A 21120-nucleotide genomic window follows, 5' to 3' on the forward strand; every position below is an offset into this window, starting at 1 on the left:
GAGCAAACAGGCTATTCATTTAACTTTTTTTTCCATATTAGTCTCTCATTGTTACATTTGGGTGTTGTCAACCTCCAACTTAAATATGCCCTGGTAATGAAAACACAACTCACATGAGAATGGAATTAACATCAAGTATAATTAGCCACAGAACATCCCACAGCATCTGGGTATCCAAATATCCACATGAAACATTACAGTGGAGGAGAAATCATTTATATCATACTTTATTATTTCTAAAGTACAAAATTAAGAACTTATTTGTTAAAGATATATAACAAAAACCAAAAAACAAGAAACCAAATCAGAACTAGTAGAATATTGTGAAGTATAGTATCCTGTGTCCAGGCTTGCATCACCTGTTGGATGTTCTGAAGAAAGCTTCTTTACAGTTGTTTCTGAGATGGTAGCATTAAAAACTCTGGACCTTCCTCTTTGAGCAACAGAAACACCACTCCTAAATCCATGCTCCCCTCTCAGTCAGATTCAAAGACATGCTAACTCCTTTCCAGAGGCGCTGAAGAAATTTGTGCATTCTATGTAATGATGTGTGTACAGGTAGTGCTGTTCTTAGTGGCCTCAGCCCCACTTCTTGCTCTTCTGTAGACACATCTAAAGAGGTGAGAGTCATAGTAAGCCAGAGATTTTCAGGAGCATTTCACTAGAATGTCATAGGAAAAACCATGGTTATTAAAGGGTGTAAACTAGATCGCTACACAATGCACGTAGGATCATTTCTGAAAATTGACCAATGACTCTTTTTATTCCATTTTCTTCATATTAACTCCCATGTTTGACCCTGTGTATGTACAGTCATGCTTATATGTGTGTAGTCAAGTGTGTGTGTCTATGTCTATATTCAGGTGTATAAGTTCATGTGTGTTCAAAAGCCATTGGGAGTATTTGCTACTGTGTGAGTAGGAGGTCAGTTAAGTGCCTTCCTGAAATTATTTGCAGTATGTTTTTACACACTCTCACCTGGAATGTGGACTGTCAACTAGATTAGACTGTTTGCACAGAGAGCATGAAGGATCTGCTTCCATCTCCATGAAGTTTAGCTTATAGGCACACTGAAGAGCCATACCAAGGTTTAACATGGTTTCTGGGGGTCTAAGGTCAATTCATTATACTTGTTTATTGACCATTTTGTATAGAGAGTTCTTTTTGGCCATAGACAGGGTGTCACTGTGGGCCTGAGGGTAGGTTTCATGGCTAAATTCTCATCTCCTTACATTTTCCATGAACCTATCTATTCTAGTCCTCAAATGGTTCATTGCTCCTAAGTTATAAATCCTCGGTTGTAACTCTGTACAGTAAACAGGAATAAGTAGAGTCATAAAGTAATTTTTCTTTTGCGGCGGATTCAAGAGAACTTACAAAGTAAGGAAAAAAATTACATGTGTGTGTGTGACTGTGTGTGTTAGTTTGGATTTCCATTGCTGTGAAGAGACACCATGACTAAGGCAAATCTTGTAAAGAAAAATATTTAATTTGGGCTGGTTTACAATTTTAGATATTATTCAGATAATATATAGTTCAATATATTACCATCACTGCAGGAAGTACAGTTGTGTGCAGGTAGAAATAGTGAAACCTAGAGTTCTTCATCTTGATGGACATACAGCAGAGAGACTGTGTCTAACATTTGCTGTACCGTGAGCCTGCCTCCACAGTTACACTCTCCATCCAACATGGCTACACCTACTCCAATAAGGTCACACTTCCTAACAGCACCATTCCCTATGGGCCTATTGGGGCCAATTTCATTCAATTTACCACAGTATATATGTGTGCACATTTATATCCTATATATACATGTACACACAGACACACACACACTCATATATGTATTTTGATATGTGCTAGCATCTAAATAAAGGGTCTGCAGGTTGAAGGAGACATGGAATTATCATGAGCAAAGAACCCATAGCTGATAAAGCCTTGGAGTTATTGAGCAAGGTACCATGTCATATTTGGAAGTCATACCTATTATGTATTAAAGGCTGCAATAGGTATATTTCCAGGAACTGAATTTAAACTTAATGGCTAAGGTTATAAAGCTTTTGTTTTCAGAAGGGATGGGCAAGCTACTTATGTACCTCAGTTTCTCTGCATCTTGGTAATTAGACTAATTCATTCCAAACCAATATCCCACAGACTCAAGAACTAGGCTGTGAGAAGTTTCATTTACTGCTTATACTCTTTCCTACAGTCTAGCAATTCAGAGAGAGATCACAACCTAACGATCATGGTACTCTACAGTAGTGCACTATGAAGGTCCACTTTGACCTACAGAGTATTGGAGAGCCATGGCCTGGAGGTCCTGAACACTGAATGTCTCGTGTGTTTGAGAGAGTTTCCCAGGGGCAGAGGGATGATGAGGTTGACTGGCTGTAAGAGTGGTCAGAGTTCCATTTTTACACATGGACTATCCATTGGTGGTTTTGTGTGTTCTGTCAGAGGAATTCTGATGTGTACTTGTCATGTTGTTCATTTTCTGAGATGAATGGTCACTATGTGACACTGACCTTTTGGGGTAGTTGTGAGTTGTCCAACTTGGAAACTGTCATCTATCGGTGTCATCCACAAGAATGCCACAAAAACCAAATGTCCTTTGGACAAGGAAAGGGAGCTCCTTTCTCGGCATGCTGCACGGATCCTGGAGTGTCAATCATGAACATTTTCAGGGATGTACATGGGATAAAAGACATGGGTAAGCCCTCTGTTTTATGAAAAGGCAAGCAGGAGTGTTTTCAACAGTCAGCACCCTAGGAGATGCTACTCCTAGGTCAAGCCAGAAACCTGACACCTAGATGTCACTGGATCAGTAAGCAAGAGGTCTCCAGGATGTAATGGGGTGGACATTAGCCAAAATACCCGAAAAGGGGAGATAGAACCTGTAGAGACCATCTCCATGGGCATGGCCCCCAGGTGAGGGATGGGGCCACCCACCCATCTCAAACATTTTAACCCAGAATTGTTCCTATATAAAGGAAATGCAGAGACAAAAGATGGAGAAGAGACTGAACGAAATGCCATCAAGCGAATTTCACACCTAGAGATCCATCCCACCTACAAACACCAAACCCAGACTCTATTGCTGGTATCAAGAAGTGCTTGCTGACAGGAGCCTGATATAGCTGTCCCCTGAGAGGCTCTGCCAACACCTGACCAATACAGATGCAGAGCCTCACAGCTAACCCTCAGACTGAACCCAGGGACCCCAGTGGAGGAGTTAGGAGAAGGACTGGAGGAGCTGAAGGAGATTGCAATCCCATCGGAAAAACAATATCAACTAACCAGACCACCCTGAGGTCCCAGGAACTAAACCCCAACCAAAGAGTACACATGGGGGGACCCATGCCCCCAGTTACATATGTAGCAGAGGATTGCTTTATCTGGCACCAATGGGATGGGAGGCCCTTGGTCATGTGGAGGCTTGAAACCCCAGTGTTAAGGGGGATATTAGAGAAGTGAGGTGAGAATGGTGAGTGGGGCGGGGTAATATCCTCATAGAGGCAAAGGAGAGGTGGTATGGGACGAGCAGTTTGTGGAGGGGAAACTAGGAAGGTGGACAACATTTGAAATACAAAGGTTGGAGAGAATGCTCAGTGATTAAGAGCACTGGCTGCTCTTCCAGAGGTCCTGAGTTCAAATCCCAGCAACCACATGGTGGCTCACAACCATCTGTATTGGGATCTGATACCCTCTTCTGGTGTGTCTGAAAACAGCTATAGTATACTCATGTAAATAAAATAAATAAATCCTTAAAACTAAAAACAGAAATGTAAATAAATAAAATAACAAAAACAGATAATGGGGTATATTTATGCAGTGGAGTATTACTCAGCAGTTTAAAAGAAGAATGACATCATGAAATTTTCAGGCAAATGCATACACCTAGAAAAAAATCATCTTGAGTGGCATAACCAAGACCAAAAAGATACATATGATATTTATTCATTTATATGCAGATATTAGCCATAAAGGAAATGATAACCAAGCTGCAATCTTTAGACCCTGAGAGGTTAGATTAGGCAGAGACCTAGAAAGGGAACATATGAAACTTAATGGAGGGGGGAAATAAAATAGATTTTACATGTAAAGCAGGGGCAGGTGGGGATGGGAGCAGATGGGGATGAGAGTTCTTGCGGGGGGGGGGGGTCATGAGAATGACTGGTGAAGTCAGGATGAAAGAGAGAGTGCCAAACCCTGGGAGAGAAGATTGGAATTTGGGGATATTTGTTGTGGAAACGAGGTGCAGTGGAAACTTTCTGGAATTTATAAAGGTGATCCTAATGAGGACTTTTAGAAATGGGGACTATGAAGACTCACCTGGCCATCTCTGGTAGGTAGGCATAGCTTCTAGCAGTGGGACTGCATTGCATTCAATTGAGTTGATGGCTGGAAGATCCCATGGAAATTCTCAAACAACCCAGGCTGCTGCCAAGAAAAAAAAAGGTATCCAAGGGGAGCTCCACCTTCTCTGAGGAGAAGACAATGGGGTAGGAGGAGGAGGAATATGTAAAGCTCTGACCAGGAGCAGAGGAAAGAGGGGGGCTGTGATAGAAGTCTAAAGTGAATAAAATAAATAAACTATTGGAAAAAATTAAAAAGAACTGTGACTGGAACTGCCCACTTTCTTTTTCTCTCAGCCATCTGTCAAAGTGTTCTGAATGCCAATTCAAAGATGATTTTGGAATTCTACTGAAATATTTCAGACTTTTTGTTTGTAAATATTATCTATCCAACATCGCAGAGAGATGGTCCAACAGGGTGCCCTCAATTTCACTATTTTCATGTAAGTGATAGCCTGTGACTTTGGGTCCATGGCCACTGCTCTTCTCAGGAGAACAAGTCTAGAGCCACAAAAGGGATACACATTCACATGGCAAGTCTGTGGTGAGATATATTCTTTATCTGCTCAGGCAGGTTTCATAGCCAAAATGCAAAGTATCTAAGGTGGGCAGTGAATCAGGTTTATCTACCCACTGGGTGGCTTTTACAAAGAGATCCACCTATAGAGTCACCTGATATCATTAGCAATTTGAAGTGGTTGTGTGTTGTTGGATGGTAGAACAGAAACATTTCATTGTCTACCACAGCATGTCCTTCTGATGCTATGTGCAGTCTCTGAGCTCTTCTAGAGCTCAGGCATCATATGATAGTCGTTCATGGGAAGTGTAGGTGAAAGATGCTCACCTCAGTCAGCGTCACGAATGCTGAGTGTGCACATCCTCATGTCAGGAATTATCTGGGTACATGTTTCAAGATGTTGCCAGGCATCTACAAGAGAAGGATTATTTTACAATGAAGCTGCCAGAAAGATTCTTTCACCTGCTCAAGTCCTGTTGCCTTTTAGACAAGAGCAGGTTTATTTTAGGTGGAATTCAGTACCTTGTGAAACAGGTATTCATTTTCTCCTTATGTGACCTACCTGAGAACGAACTCAATGGATCTCTTGAGGAATTGCTGTCTGAAGGGATTCTCTAGCCTGGATGCCTGCTGCTGTCCTGTCCCATGAACAGGCTCTAGGAGTCAGGAGGAGAAGCAGTTTCCCAAACACCTGTCTGGGTTGGACACTGTGCATTCCGTACACCATCTTGTTTAACACTTGCCTAGATGAGTCAGAATGCATAGATGGTGAAAATGATCCTCCACCACAGAACTTGTCTAACAGAGCCTGAAGATTTGAGAGGTGAAAGCAGGGTCAGTGAGAGATCTGGACTCTAGTGTAGACACTAAGACTACAAGGGAATACAGTGTGTTTGTGATCATCATATCTGAGTCATATATTTGAAACAGTGCACCAGCCAATCATGCTCTGTCCAAGAGAGCAAGTTACTGAGCATCTATGTGACTCAGATTCTTCTCTTGGAGATGAATATTACTGGCCAATATTTGGGTCAAGTGTGGCTAGCTTCTGGTAAAAAAGCTAGCGTTGACTGCACCTCTCCGGGTGTCTCCATCAGGCAGGCAATGTGGAAAGGAAGGTGCTGAGTCTGTGAGTGTGGCCCTATTAAGCTGACTTCTCTTTTCTTGGGTAACAGGGTAAAGGCAGAAACATGATCCCTCCAGTGGCTGTAACACAAAATGTTCTCAACATGTTTTACTGTCCTCTTGGGCATCAATTCTGCACTGTGAAATTCACATGGTGTAGCCGAACAATCACTTGTCCTGTCTCTCCTGGGATTCCTTGATATGGCTACATTACTCAAGTCTCCTTTTCCTTGGTCCTGCTTTCAGTGAAGTGTATGAGGAATGAAGACCACCTTAGTGGACACTAACTAAGAAGCAGATCAGTTATGGACCAAGGAAAAAAATGACATATACATCTTGGGTGGCTTCTTCAGCGAGGTTGTGGGATCTCTCATCATCATGACTCTGAAACTTAATACAAATGCAGTGGCTGCAGCCAGTGGCAGAATTAATGTCAGGACATAGTTGTAAGTGAAGATCCCGAGCCTCTTTACTTTAAACCCTTCCTCCTTGAATAATTTAGGACAGAGAATCACTTACACTAAGTTATTTCAGGTTTCCTCTTTGTCCATTCCTTCATGGGATTCCTCTCTCTCTCTCTCTCTCTCTCTCTCTCTCTCCCTCCCTCCCTCCCTCCCCTCTCCCCCCTCTCTCTCCTCTCCCCTCCTTTTTTATACTCTATAATTAGTCAATGACCCTTTCTGTAAGAGGGTGAGAAGCTTTCCTGGGCAGACTCAGGGTTCCTGACCAGTAGACCAGTGTGAAGTTAGGCAAAATTTCAAGAGCTTATCTTCTACAATCACTGTTCTAGGCTAAGTAAGCCCTATGAACCCTCCAAAGTGTGGCAGCATATATGTATTCTGTGCATAGTGGTGCCCATTTCCCTCCAGATTGGAGGTACACTCCTGTTAGGAGACAGATATGGTTCTGAGAAAACTGCACACTGAGGCTCCTTAGCACACAGATTAAACTGAGCCAGAATGCGTGGACTATGACTTCTGTGAAGGGAGGGATACAGGACTAAAGGCAGGCTGCAAACACAACAGCAGGGAGGGGACCTAGAGGAAGGAGGGGATGGAGCTGTTCTGTCCTCATGTAGGATCTGATGAGAATGAGAGAAATGAGTATTGCTGTGGTATTTCTCTACAGACTTGGCCACAGATTTGACACATTCATGGGTAGATTGGACATGTTATTGGCTCAAAGTGTCCCATGAAAATGATACTGTGAGAGGCCAGGCCTGGGCCATGTTTCCTTGTTATCTGTGGTTCCCTGTGGAGAAACCCAGGGTAGATGGTTTAACTCTTCCTGTGATGGATAGAGGCCTCTATGCTGGGTAAACGTGCATACTCTTCTCTGGATTTCTTGCAGGACCTTTCTTCATTATGCTCTCTCAGTCCACAGCAGGCAATCCCATGTTTCAAAATATATAAAGCTTATCCCTTCAAAGAAGAAGAATATGTGAAAGGGACCTTGTAAGACAGCAGTTCTCCACACTCCTAATTCCTCAAAAATTACCACAGTTCCTGCTGCCTCCACAAACTCTGCTTCAAATGCCCTGCTGTCCATCTTGAGCTCAACTACTTCATTTTACACAGAAGCAAGAAATTCTGGGGTACTGGCATTTTGAAATCAGATTTTTAAAATTTCATACCCATCCATGGAAAACATTTAATGTGTCTGTTTCAATGGAATAAGACAATCTCAAAAAGAAAAACTTTGTGAAAAACTTATATGAAGCAGATACAGGGAATCAAACACATGCCCAGCCTCAATTATGAAATTTTGACATTTTCAGAAACAGATCCAGATGAATGGCCTATGTGTCACAAGCCTTTCAACAAAGACACAAATGGTTTCTTTTCACTCATATACAAGTTTGGTGGTTAGGAGCCTGAACATCAATGACAAAGCTGTAAGGGCATGGAATAGGACAGTGGTGTCCTTGAGATGTTAAACAGCATTTAGGGATGCAGACAGTTCACCTCTCACATTGCGGAAACGCGAGAGTGTACTGCACAGTGCTTTGGGTGTTTCAGATCCAAGATTCTTGCATCCCTGGCTCCCCATTACCCAGCCAGGATGAACAAGTTTCTGTGGTTTAAATATCAATCCAAAGTAGTTTGAGAAGCAGAAAAGCACTCTGGGACCCATGAAAGCCAGGCTAGAGTATGGATGTCAGCAGATGGTCAGACCATATCTGGGTGTTGAATCAAGAGAACAGGATGCTCTTCTTTGCCTTCGTGACCATGAAGTGAAAACTGCCTTCAACAATATAATACAGGCACCAGTTGTCTCAGTGACCCATCTTAGGTCCTCATGTGTGACCTCTTGGCTCAGATGGAAAAAACTCCATCAATCAGACTGGCTACCCAGTTTAGATTGTCCTGGGTTTTCATGTTGAGGTCACATGACTTGTGCCTGGACTGCAGGTGAGGGATCCACTGAAAGCAGGCAAGGTTATAGAGTCACACTCTGTGGCTTATATTCGAGGATGTGTCACCTAGGGCACACTGGTATCTTTCCACAGAAGTATTCTAGATGAAATTCCCACCTTAAGCTACCTATTCCCATGAGAACATAGACTTTTTTTCTGAAGGTTAGATTTGAGGTTTGCTCCCAGTTCATAATCCACCCTGGATGGAATGGAGGGCAGTGCCTCCAGTTTAATTCTCTCCATGCCAAATGATAAAAGAACAGAACTGGTATGATTCTACATTGAAAAATTAGAAGAATTTATTATTGCTGCTGTCCCCTACTTAAATCAGGCAAGTACCTGTGTACAATCCTAGCACACAGGATACAATGGTGTGTGGAATCTCTGTGAGTTTTAGAGCCACCTATTTTACATAAAGATTTCCAGAACAGAAAAAGAAAGCTATATAGTATGTTCCTGTCTCAAAAAATATAAAAGTTCAGGACAGGAAATTTTCCTATCTCATTTAGAGAATGCAACAGGACCCCCATTCTTTCAATAGCTCTAGCTTCACTGATATGCAACAGAAACACAAGCTGACCCTGTCTGAAGCCACAGAAGTCAAAATTACTCTTGTCCACTATGGTATGGAAAGAGCTTTTTGTGTTGTGGACACAGGACTCACCAGATGATCTGGATTCTAGAAAGTATTAACAGCCAAGATTCCAGTCATATTGCTGGGAAGAATATTGGGCCAATGCTGTCGATATGCCCAAGTGCTTGATAAAAACCCAGGGACAGGTGGTCAGAATGGAAGCTGGCTGCCAAGTACAAAGGAGCAAATAGTTCCTGCCTTACCACATTTCTGCCAGCTCTCATTTTCCAATTCTTGTCAGTAAACAATCAACACTTTCCCTCTGTGTATGGGATACTAGCATAAACCACTTCATGGGTTCCTTTTTTTCCACTATGCTAAGACCAGGTATCAGAGACTCATGTTCTACAACAAATAGATACTATATTCAGCCCTACTTTCAAGTGCATGGTTCCCACAGATTAGGCCTCAGGATTCTCTGTGGAGCTCAGCTGCCATGTCAACCCAGTGATCTGCTACTTACCTGGAATGTGTCCTGGAAAACACCTCACAAAACACATCACTAGGACTCCATACTCCACCAGTGGATGACATTTCCAACACCGTGATCACCAATGGTTTTTCCTAAGCCTGAATTCTTGGTTGGCAATAGATACAATGTAGTTACCTTGGCTGCTGTCTCCTAGAGACAATACCTGGCATCAGGCCTGGCAAGGTCTTCTTAATTTTCCATAGTGGAGCAGAACAATACTAAATGGATGAAAGAGGCTGTGAGGACAAAGACATGGGTACAATATGAATCAAATGATGGAGATGCCACACCTTCCATTTGTTGCCCAGAACAAGAGAGTGCATTTAATGAGGCATCCTCCCACTTTTCTACCTTGACAGTAACCATCAGAGCAGGGCCTCTACACATGGCTTGCCCTGTCCTGTCTACTCATACTGTCTGCAGGGCACATTTGTTCCTGGTCTTCCTTGTTCAAGACCCCTGCCTCAGTCCACACATTCATCCATTTCTCCTTAATCATTGACAGCAAGTACCTCATCACACACTTGATTTCTCTCTCTACAGGTCCACTCATTTCCTCCTTTCCCTATCCCTTCCTCTTACCTCCATTTGTCTATTTCCCAGCTCCAATAGGTCTTTCAGGGTTTCTGCTCTTTTTCCAAAGGACCTTCATAAGATATCTTGGGTGTAATCAAGTGATTAAAGTGGATCAAAGCCTGAGACCTACAGACATGTCTGTTGTTTCCAGGGTTAGCTGTTTTAGATGCTGTGGAAGCCTTTTCCCACAAACGTGACAAAACTGGGGATCTTAAACTTTTATCGAGCCAATGCTGCACGTGACTACTTAGGGAAGTCCAACAAGCAGTGCAGGTGTTTGAGTGAGCTGAACGACTCTACACATGGTAGCTGAGACTATATTTGGAGGAAGAAGGCTATGACCTGTAGCCCTTATATCTTTTTACACAGCACCTCTTATTTCTGCCTTGCATCCCTCTTGTTGCACAGCACAATACACTTTCCCCTCAAAAGAAGGAGAAAGAATCATGAAGGGCCTCTGTTACAGACACTGAACACAGACTTGATCAGTATTGAGGAGGATGGGACTCAACTGACCAACAGGGCTGCCTCTTTTTCCTGCCTCATGATAGCTCAGGAGCAGAGAACAGGATAATGATGTTTCAAGACAGCATCCTGTTTGTATGCCTTGACCCACGCAAGGAACCATCAGTGCAGGCCCTTTTCTTCTTGTGGCTGGCCATGCTAATCTACCTCTCATTCTGTACTCCACAAGAAGTTTGTGAGTGCTCTTGATTGCCCCAGACTTCTGCCTTAGGCCAACACAAGCATCTCTTTCATGCTGATTTAAGGACAGAATCTATTCCTTACTCTACACCCCTCTCATTTCTTTTTACCCACTCCATCCCATTTGCCAATTGTTCCCACGACCCCCTTTCACCTGTCTCCCTCCTTCCAGGGGACTTACATGTTTCTTGAAGTTCTTCCCAAAAGACAGTCAGGAAATAAGATGGAAGGGATAAAGTGACCAAGATGATGAGGCTCCTTATGTCAGAAGACACATCATTTCTGGTTGTGGAGGCATCTGTTTTAGATGCTGTGGGCACTAGTGCTACAGCACACTCAAAGCTGAGGAAGAAGAGCCTCATCAGGTAGATGTTCCTCGTGCCCACCTTTCTGTCCAGCAAGCAGTGATGGGGCTGGAGTAAGATGAAGGAGATGCACACTGACAATTTAGATCAAAGGGCGAAAGAGACACAGAAGCCTGATGCCCTGTATTGGAGGAACACAGCACCATGGAGTTCTGTCCTGGTTTTCTGCTGTGGAGTCTCTCTTCAATAAGGCTGAAATTCTCCTAGTCCATTTCGGTTTCCCCACTTCAAAGCAAAAAGAAATAAGAGAGTGCATCTTTTAGTGACCTTGACAGAGACAGGACTTATTCAGCACTGACCTGGACCTGATCTGCCAAAGCTCTTACCCTCCTTTCTCCTCTGTGAAATTTCCCTCTTTACCCAAACTGTACTTGGTCTCTTCCAACCCACTCTGCCCCATTCTACACTATCTGCTTGTGACTCAAATCTCCCGACATTTAAATGAGGGCAAAGCTGTGGAATTTTGCCATATAATATGCTAGACACCTTGTGATCTTGCCCTATGAGAGGGTCTATCTTGTCATTTGCAATGGATATTAAATAGCATATCCTAACCACACTGAAATTATAAATCTGGGCAGCCAATCCAGCTTGTTTCCTAAGGGACCTCACTATCCTATCTTTTCTTTGGTGCACCTAACACAGGAATTTAGGCTCACCGTGGGGAGGGCACACAGATGCAGCAGCAGCAGCAGCAACAGCAGCAGCACCATAGTGATTTCAGAGCACGGGAAATTCGCTTCCAAACTGTGAGTGACCTAGATCTAGAAGCTGTGGGGCCAACGTGGGCTGATAGTGGAGAGACATGCTCACCAAGCATGCTGTTCGTGGAATCTCTGTTGACTACAATATCCCCTGTAGCACTGTTAGTGACATCAGCTGTCACAGCATCACTTTCCGGCACTGGGTCATCTGAATAGGGCATCCTCTCTGTGCAGGAGCTTTTGGTGTGTATGGGGTAACTTCTGCAACTCTTGCTTCTTCTTTCCACATTCTCATCCTGAAAGTTACTCTTCCTAGCTTCTATACAGGTTGAAAAGGTAGGTTCACTGGATCTCCTCTTCAAGTGGGGAAGGGGGATAAGGGCACCTGAAGGGCTGCTATTTGCCCAGGGCTTCTCCACCTGTTGATGGCTGTCCCCATAGCTCAGCTGGTATTTTAAAATATTAAATGTTGCCATTACTTCATCTTTGAGTCACCTATTTGTTAAGGATGACACAATCTCTTCACAGGTATAGCCAATGGTGCACATTGTGTTCACGATCCTGGGAAGGATTTCTTTTGTGGCAACCAGTCCATGGTCTTGAATGTGGCCCAGCCACGGTCGTTCCACAAGCTGATGTATTGTCATCCTGTGCCAGGTAGGGACCCCAAGTAACCATGCAATGATGATGTGACACGGAAATGACAAGTGGTAAGGAATGGGACACACTGTAGTAGTGATGACCCTGTGCATATCCTCAATGGTGGCTTCTACATATGGAAAGTGCCCTGTGACCAGAACATAGAGGACGATGCCTAAGCTCCACATGTCAACTGCCAGCCCATCATAGGGTTTCCTTGCCAAGATCTCTGGGGCCCTATAGAGTAAGGAGCCACAGGTTTCCTCCAACATCTGCCCTTCTGTGGTTTTAATTGCCATGCCAAAGTCACAAAGCTTTGCATTTCCTGCTGCATCGACCAGAATGCTTTCTAATTTAATATTGCGATGTGCAATGTGTCTTTGGTGGAGGAAGTGAACTGCTGACACGACCTGCTGAAAAACAGGTCTAGCCTCCTCCTCTTTCAGACAGCCCAGTGCCCTGAGGTACTTCTCAAGGTCCTCTCCTGCCACATTCTCCATGATCACATAAGTTGTTGTCAGTGTGTCAATCATGTGAAAAAATCAAACAATGTTCCTGTGTTCTAAAGATTGAAGGAGTTCCAGCTTCGAAGTGATGTCAGCCATGCTGTTGATGTTTTTCTCAAGGACCTTGACAGCCACCCGTATAAGTGTGGGAAGATGGCAGGCAAGCTTTACCTCCCCGAATGAACCACAACCCAGAGATGACAACATCCTGAAATCCTTTTCAAGGATGTTCTCTTCCATGTGGCTGGCCATGATGTTTCGCTCAAGTTCAACCACCTACTCTCATATAGAACCAGGAATATATGAGGCTAGAAATAAAAATTAATGGAATTTTAGAAGGAATTCTCTATCATGAACTCTGAGATCCCCCAAACAACCCAATGATGCTCCCCAAGGATATAGAAACACCGGAAGATCCCAACCACAAACGAGTAGAGGAGGAATTGTAGTAAAGGTCAGAGATGATTTCAGTGAAGGGGGCATGCAAAGGGAAATACTGAGAGTACAGCAATAATTAGCTGGTTATTTTCAAGACCACCATGCAAACTGTTCACATAACTGATCAAGTGAGACCTGATACCGTTTACAGAACAGAAAACAATAAACTGATGTTCTACACATGCTCTACTATGACTACAATCTAGATGATCTTTCAGAGATGCTTCAATTTTTATGCTTCTAGAAATTAGAAAATATAAAAGGAGATTTTAGATATGTGTAAGTTTTGAAATAAGATGAAATAAAACATGTAAACAAGAATCATAAGCAACACGTATGGGATAGCAAAAACCGTAACTTCCATCAAAGCAGAGTCCAGGCCTCATGGATTCCCCAAATGTATAAAGATGTTAGAGAAAAATATGTACCAGACTTTCAGAAATTAACTCATGAAAGAGAAAACAAAGGACTATATTCAAACTCGTCCTTCTTAGTATTACCCTCATCCTACAACCAAATAATTACAATGAACAGAGAAAGCATAAGCTCTCTTCCTTGGTGAACATATATATATATATGAAAATTGTTCATTAGAAAAAAATTGTTCCTGCTTGATACTTCACATCTATTTTAGGAATAGACTACACAGCCCTTCATTTACAATCAAAATGACCTCATCCAGAACGAAAGGACAATATGTAACAAAGAAAATGAACAACAGCATAGCCTATAAGGGGTCTCTGGAGAAGACTACATATTAAACGCTATGACCAGTGAACTCTTGAGGGATGAGGAAAGTCACTGCTAGTAGACATAGTTTGACTTGAAAGAAAGCAGTTCCACAAGCAGAAATGGGTCACATTTTTGTCTCTTGTGGGTAAGGAGGAAGGAGCCTGAGCTTTTAAAAAAGTCATACTATCAGTACAAACACATGGTGGGCAGAAGGAAATGTTCAGGAGATAATGATCAAAGTCCATGATATGCATGCCTTGGGGTTTCTCAGAGATAGAACCACCAATCAAAGAGAGAATATGGGCTGGACCTGGGTGTCTGCCACTCCCAGTACACATATGTAACAAAGGTACAGCTTGGTCTTCATGTGTGTTCCCAACACCTGGAGCAGAATTGGGAGAAGATATATATGAGGGGGTATTTGGGAGGAAAAGTAGGCAGATTGGGATGTAAAGTAAATGATTAAAGTAAAATGGCTAATGTGTAACATACTTAAGTGCAATATAAATTTAGTGCAGTGTATTATACTTATTTTGTAATTATTATTATTACAATTTCAGCATATAATATACCATAATTTATAATCATAAATAGTATAATTATAGTTTCCAATAATAAATTACTTTACACAATGATATAAGTAATTATCATAAATATCATATTGTATAACACATAATATATTAAGAATACTAATACATATCATGTATACCATACATACTGAGGGTAAATAAGCTAGACAGGATTCTAGTATAGTAGTCCTCTGAGAGGCTCCACCTAGCAGCTGACTCAAACAGATGTAGACATCCACAGCAAAACAGTGGATGGAACTTGGGGACTCTTATGGAAGAATGGGGGACAGGAACTCCAAGGGAGTACCAACAGAATCAAGTAACCTGAACCCTTGGGGCTCTCATAGACTGAACCACCAACCAAAGAGCATATGCAGTTGGACCTAGGCCTCACTCACATATGCAGCAAATGTGCAGTTTGATCTTCATGGGGGTCATGAACAACTTGAGTGGGGCTATTCCAAAAACTGTTGCCTGTACATGAGATATATTCTTCTAGCCTGGGGTGCTTTGTCTGGCCTCAGTGGGAGAGAATATATCTAGGACTGCAGAGACTTGATGTAGCAGGGTGGGTGGAACCCTGGGAGACTACACACTCAAAGGAAAAGGGAAGATAGTGGGAGGCAGGATTGTGGGAGGGGGTAACCAGGAGGGGACAGTGAGCAGGAGGTAAAGTGAATAAGTTAAAAATAAAAATATATATGTTTTATACAAGGGAAAAGTAATGAAGAAAATAAGACTAGTGTTTCAAAATAAAAATTGGCTCATAGCCAGGCAGTGTTTTACACACCATTAATCCCAGCACTTGGGAGACAGAACAAGCGGATTTCTGAGTTCAACACCAGCCTGGTCTACAGGGTGAATTCCAGGACAGCCAGGGCTACACAGAGAAACCCTGTCTTGAAAAAAATAATGGGTCATAATTAATAAAGTGATAATATAGGTACAAATTAACCCTCAGAGAAAATCCAACATTATTAATAAAATCTTCTTTTACCTAGTCTGCCATGTTCGGTCACTATCTCTGGAAGGACTGATCCTTTCTGAAGGAAACAGAGAGAGTAAATTTGGGAGACAGAGGAGGTAACAGCACAACTGGGAGGAGTGAGGGAGGTGAGAATGCTGTTAGGATATATTAAATGAGAGAAGAATAAAAAAAGTAAAAATATAAGTGTGTATAAAACATAAACATGAATGTAAACTGAAATAAGTAAGACCAAACATGAATCTGAAGGGCCAAAATAACAAACTGCAAAACAATATTGCAGTCTTAACAACTAGCAGCAAGAATTGGCAAGAATTTCAGTAGTCTGTAATACTGAGGGAAGACACACTTTCAAATTCTTTTCATCATGAGGCAACATCTGGAGTGGAATACCTGTTTCAGGAAAACACATGGAACTAGGGAAGTGTGATTACAAACATGCCAGATCCACAAACACAAGTGTTACACTTTGTCTTTTAGAGGTCATGAGTGGGACTGGACCCTTGTAAAATGAGAAGTACTTATCACATCCAATGGGTGGGGAAGTGAAATAAGGCAGATAAAGAGTATTCAAAGGCAGTATAAGCAGTTATGTGAAGTCAAGATGATTTCCTCATTGTGTACAGTTAATATATACCACCGAAGGTGTAAAATAGACAAGAACAAAGGCAAACAAGACAAGTAAATGAACTTGATAAAAGAAATAACAGTTGAAATGAAGAAAATGAGCAACAGACATAAGTTAAAACACAAACAAATGATGTAAATAAATAAAAAATAAATGACCACCAAATGCCAAAAGTCTAAACTGAAAACCTAGAAAACAAATATAACTCACTATATCCAGATCCAACAAGTTGGGGAAAAGGCCAAGTTTGTGGGAAACAACAGAGTCCAAATGCTCTCCCACCAACAAACTGCCTCTCTGAAGCACAAGAACAAACCCAGCCTAGGCAGCAGCTTGCTATTGTTTGGTATCTAACATTCCTTGCAAAGTCTCATTATGATGTTACATGCAAGAGAACAATGACAGCTCTGCAAAACCCCACAGTATTTTTAAAGTATATTTCCTTTCACATTCTTGTTCCAAACATCTATAATGCTAAGTATTCTCATGGTTGTGATCAAATGCAGACAAGGATCTACTTGTAGGAGGAAGAGTTTGTTTAGCCTCAGATTTACAGGGGGCATAATTCAACATAATGGGAGATACCAATGCCATGCAGATCAGCATAGCTGTGCAGTTGGTTACCTGGCATTTCCAATTCAACAATTGCTATGACATGTCCCTGTCTTTTCTAAGTAACACTAGTGCAATCTTAAGCATTTTTCTCTACTCAGCCAGGGTAAAGTTCCATTCTAATTGCCATGAACCTCACAGTCAACCAGTTTGTATTTCTTTCCCCATGCCCTCTTCTCATTTAAGTCTAAACAGCATGGGATCCATGACTTGAAACTGTCAGTGTTTAATAGTGTTATCCTCCTTCAGTGATCATACTCATGATATTAATGGCATATCTGAAAATATGTACATGTTCCCTGTTCCAGGAAGACTTTGCATTCCAAACAAGGCCCATTCAATCCTCTTATTTGCCACAGTTACTAAAACTTCTCCTTGTTCTCTGCTTACTTGGATTTTGCTGTCACCAGCCTGAGAGCCATTGGTATTCTAACATATTTTCTTCAAAATCATTAGTGTAGCTACACACAGGAGCAACCAGTGATTCTCTTCTGTGATTTTTTTTAAGTCACTGTGATGTTGGAATATGTCTAAACTATTTGTGCCTCTTTCAGGACACATTAGCAAGGAAGATACATAAGAAATTATCTACCTATGTGAGGAAAGACAGAGTACATTCTAGAGAAATGAACAAGTTCGTACAAATTCCTGTATTCCCCATGAAGAAGCCCTCCTCCCTACACAGAGTACTGGTAGTATTGGGGAGTTGAGTCCATTGATATTAAGAGATATTAAGGAAAAGTAATTGTTGCTTCCTATTATTTTTGTTGTTAAAGTTGGCATTCTGTTCTTGTGGCTATCTTCTTTTAGGTTTGTTGAAGGATTACTTTCTTGCTTTTTCTAGGACATGGTTTCCGTCCTTGTATTGTTTTTTTTTTTTTTTTTTTTCTGTTATTATCCTTTGAAGGGCTGGATTCCTGGAAAGATAATGTGTGAATTTGGTTTTGTCATGGAACACTTTGGTTTCTCCATCTACAGTAATTGAAAGTTTGGCTGGGTATAGTAGCCTGGGCTGGCATTTGTGTTCTCTTAGTGTCTGTATAACATCTGTCCAGGATCTCCTGGCTTTCATAGTCTCTGGTGAAAAATCTGGTGTAATTCTGATAGGCCTGCCTTTATATGTTACTTGACCTTTTTCCCTTACTGCTTTTAATATTCTATCTTTATTTAGTACATTTGTTGTTCTGATTATTATGTTTCAGGAGGAATTTCTTTTCTGGTCCAGTCTATTTGGAGCTCTGTAGGCTTCTTGTATGTTCATGGGCATCTCTTTCTTTAGATTTGAGAAGTTTTCTTCTATAATTTTGTTGAAGATATTTGCTGGCCCTTTAAATTGAAAATCTTCATTCTCATCTACTCCTATTATCTGTAGGTTTGGTCTGCTCATTGTGTCCTGGATTTCCTGGATGTTTTGAGTTAGGATCTTTTTGCATTTTCTTTGATTGTTGTGCCGATGTTCTCTATGAAATCTTCTGCACCTGAGATTCTCTCTTCCATCTCTTGTATTCTGTTGCTGATGCTCACAGCAACAGATTTCTTCCCTAGGGTTTCTATCTCCAGCGTTGCCTCACTTTGGGTTTTCTTTATTGTATCTACTTCCCTTTTTAGGTCTAGTATGGTTTTGTTCATTTCCATCACCTGTTTGGATGTGTTTTCCTGTTTTTCTTTAGGGACTTGGAACTCTTTAGTAGTATTCTCCTGTATTTCTTTAAGTGAGTTACTAAAGTCCTTCTTGATGTTTTCTACCATCATCATGAGATATGCCTTTAAATCCAGGTCTAGGTTTTTGGGTGTGTTGGGGTGCCCAGGACTGGCTGAGGTGGGAGTGCTGGGTTCTGATGATGGTAAGTGGTCTTAGTTTCTGTTAGTAAGATTCTTAGGTCTGCCTTTCACCATCTGGTAATCTCTGGAGTCAGTTGTTATAGTTGTCTCTGGTTAGAGCTTGTTCCTCTCATGATTCTGTTATTCTCTACCAGCAGACCTGGGAGACTAGCTCTCTCCTGAGGTTCAGTGGTCAGAGCACTCTCTGCAGGCAGGCTCTCCTCTTTCAGTGAAGATGCACAGATATCTGGCGTTCAGACTTGCCTCCTGGCAGAAGATGAAGGCCTGAAAAAGGACCTGTCCCAGAAGCTGTTAGCTTCTGTAGTCCACACGCTCACCTGTGCAGACTAGTCTCAGCGGGATCCAGGGACCAAGATGGCTCCCTCAGGTACTCCAGCAACTTCCTCCCAGGCTGGGCGGACACCTCTCCTCTGGCAGGGAAGGTGCCCGGATGTCTGGAGCCCGAAAAAGGGACTGTCTCAGAAGGTCTGTGGCTCCCGCCTGTCCCAGAAGCTGTTAGCTTCTGTAGTCTGCACTCTCACCTGTGCAGACTAGTCTAGGTGGAGTCCGGGAACCAAGATGTCTCCCACAATTGCTCTGGCCAGATTAGCTATTTCTGCAAAGCCCACATATCCACATTCTGCAGAATTCAGCAAATTCCAAGAATTCCCTTAACTGGTGGGGAGTCTTGGGTGTTGAAAGGCACAGGAAAGTTTCCTTCCTGGCCTCAGAGAGTCATCTCTGACCTTTCTTTAATATGTACCCTAGATATGTAGCCTGTGGTTGACAGAGTTGGCTTCCTTAGAAGAGGCTGAGTAGCCCAACTTCCTCAGGGCCTCCAAGAGGTCCTGGGTTCCCTTCAGGCACTCTTGTTTGGTCTCAGCTGTCACCAGGAGGCCATTTACATACTACAAAAGAGTCAGGATAGGGTTCTGGGTTCTGTACTCACTCAGGTCATGGAGAGCCTCATCAAAGATGGTAGGCAAGTTTTTAAATCCTTGGGGCAGACGAGTCCAAGTCATCTGTCTGCTATTCCCGTCCTTTGAATTGTGCCATTCAAAGGCAAAGAAGTCTTGGCTCTTGGGTGCCAAGGGTAAGCTGAAGAGAGCATCCTTTAAATCCAGTACCATATACTATTGATGCTGTGGAGGAACAGTACTCAAGAGGAAGTAGGGATTAGGGTCTGTTGGGTGGATATGCATAACCCATTAGATAACTTTCCAACTTTCTGAGGAGCAAGCCATATGGATTTCTATAGTGGCTGTACAAGTTTGCTTTCTCACCAGCAATGGAGGCGTGTTACCCTTGCTCTACTTCTTTACCAGCATGAGCTGTTGCTTGTTTTATTGATCTTAGCTATTCTGACATGTAGCAGAATTTTAGAAGAGCCATTGTATCTGGCATGAATTCCAGAGTAATGGCACATAGGCTTTGACATAGCCTTTTGTTGGTGATTGTTATCTGAGATTTTGTGATTGGTCTTTTGAAAGATTCTGAGAGTCTTTATATAACTTAGTCCTGAGACATAATGGGCAAACCATGAAGTGTCCTATGGCTGAGAATTGCTGAGGTGATAGTTCCTTCAAAACAACTCCTAGATCAGAGATTTTGATATACAGACATTGACTTACTAAACATGCCTTTTGTATAACAATGAAAAGCACTTCTGGGAAGCTGCTAGGTTCGGCAATTGAGAGGCTGGTCCCACAGCTGCTTGAGAAGCTCATCTCATCTTGCAGTGTCTCTCCTTGTTGGTCAGTCATCCCATGGAACCCAGAATGCTGAAACTGACAGGTATAAGATGAAATCTCAAAGCAGGTTTGATTTGCATTTCTCTGAAAGCTTAGGATGCTGAACATTTCTTTAAGTGTTCCTCAGCTATTTTAGTTTCCTTTTTAGAAAAATTTCAGTTTAGATCTGTGCCCCCATTTTTTGGGGGGGGGGTTGGATTATTTGGTTTGTTGATGTCTAGTTTCTGTTTTTTTTTTTTTTTATATACATTTTGGATATTCACCCTCTGTCAGATGTAGAGTTGGTGAAAATCTTTTCCCATTCTTCAGGCTGCAGCTTTGTCTGAATGATGATCATTTTTGCCTTATAGAAACTTTTCAGTTTCTTGAGGTCCCATTTTTTAATTGTTGATTTTAATGTCTGTGTTATTGTTCTGTTCAGGAAGTTGTCTCCTCTGCTGATTGAGTTGAAAGCTATTCACCACTGTCTCTTCTATCAGGTTCAGTGCATCTGATTTAATATTGATGTTTTTAAATCCAGTTCCAGTTGATTTTATGCAGGGTGATGGGTCTATTTGCATTCTTCTA

General features: G+C 42.0%; 1 long non-coding RNA gene across 1 annotated transcript; it reads right to left on the reverse strand.

Moving 5' to 3' along the window:
• Positions 1-217: 217 nt before the first annotated feature.
• On the reverse strand, positions 218-16668 carry 4932414J04Rik (RIKEN cDNA 4932414J04 gene). Its single transcript, NR_028259.1, has 9 exons — positions 16580-16668; positions 11828-13325; positions 10985-11393; positions 9658-9758; positions 5438-5683; positions 5203-5286; positions 4336-4443; positions 2529-2659; positions 218-612 (listed from the first exon to the last, which is right to left on the reverse strand). It is a non-coding gene; the product is annotated as an RIKEN cDNA 4932414J04 gene (long non-coding RNA).
• Positions 16669-21120: the final 4452 nt, after the last annotated feature.

Source organism: Mus musculus, chromosome 11 (genome assembly GCF_000001635.26).
Source record: "Mus musculus strain C57BL/6J chromosome 11, GRCm38.p6 C57BL/6J".
NCBI lineage: Eukaryota > Metazoa > Chordata > Mammalia > Rodentia > Muridae > Mus > Mus musculus.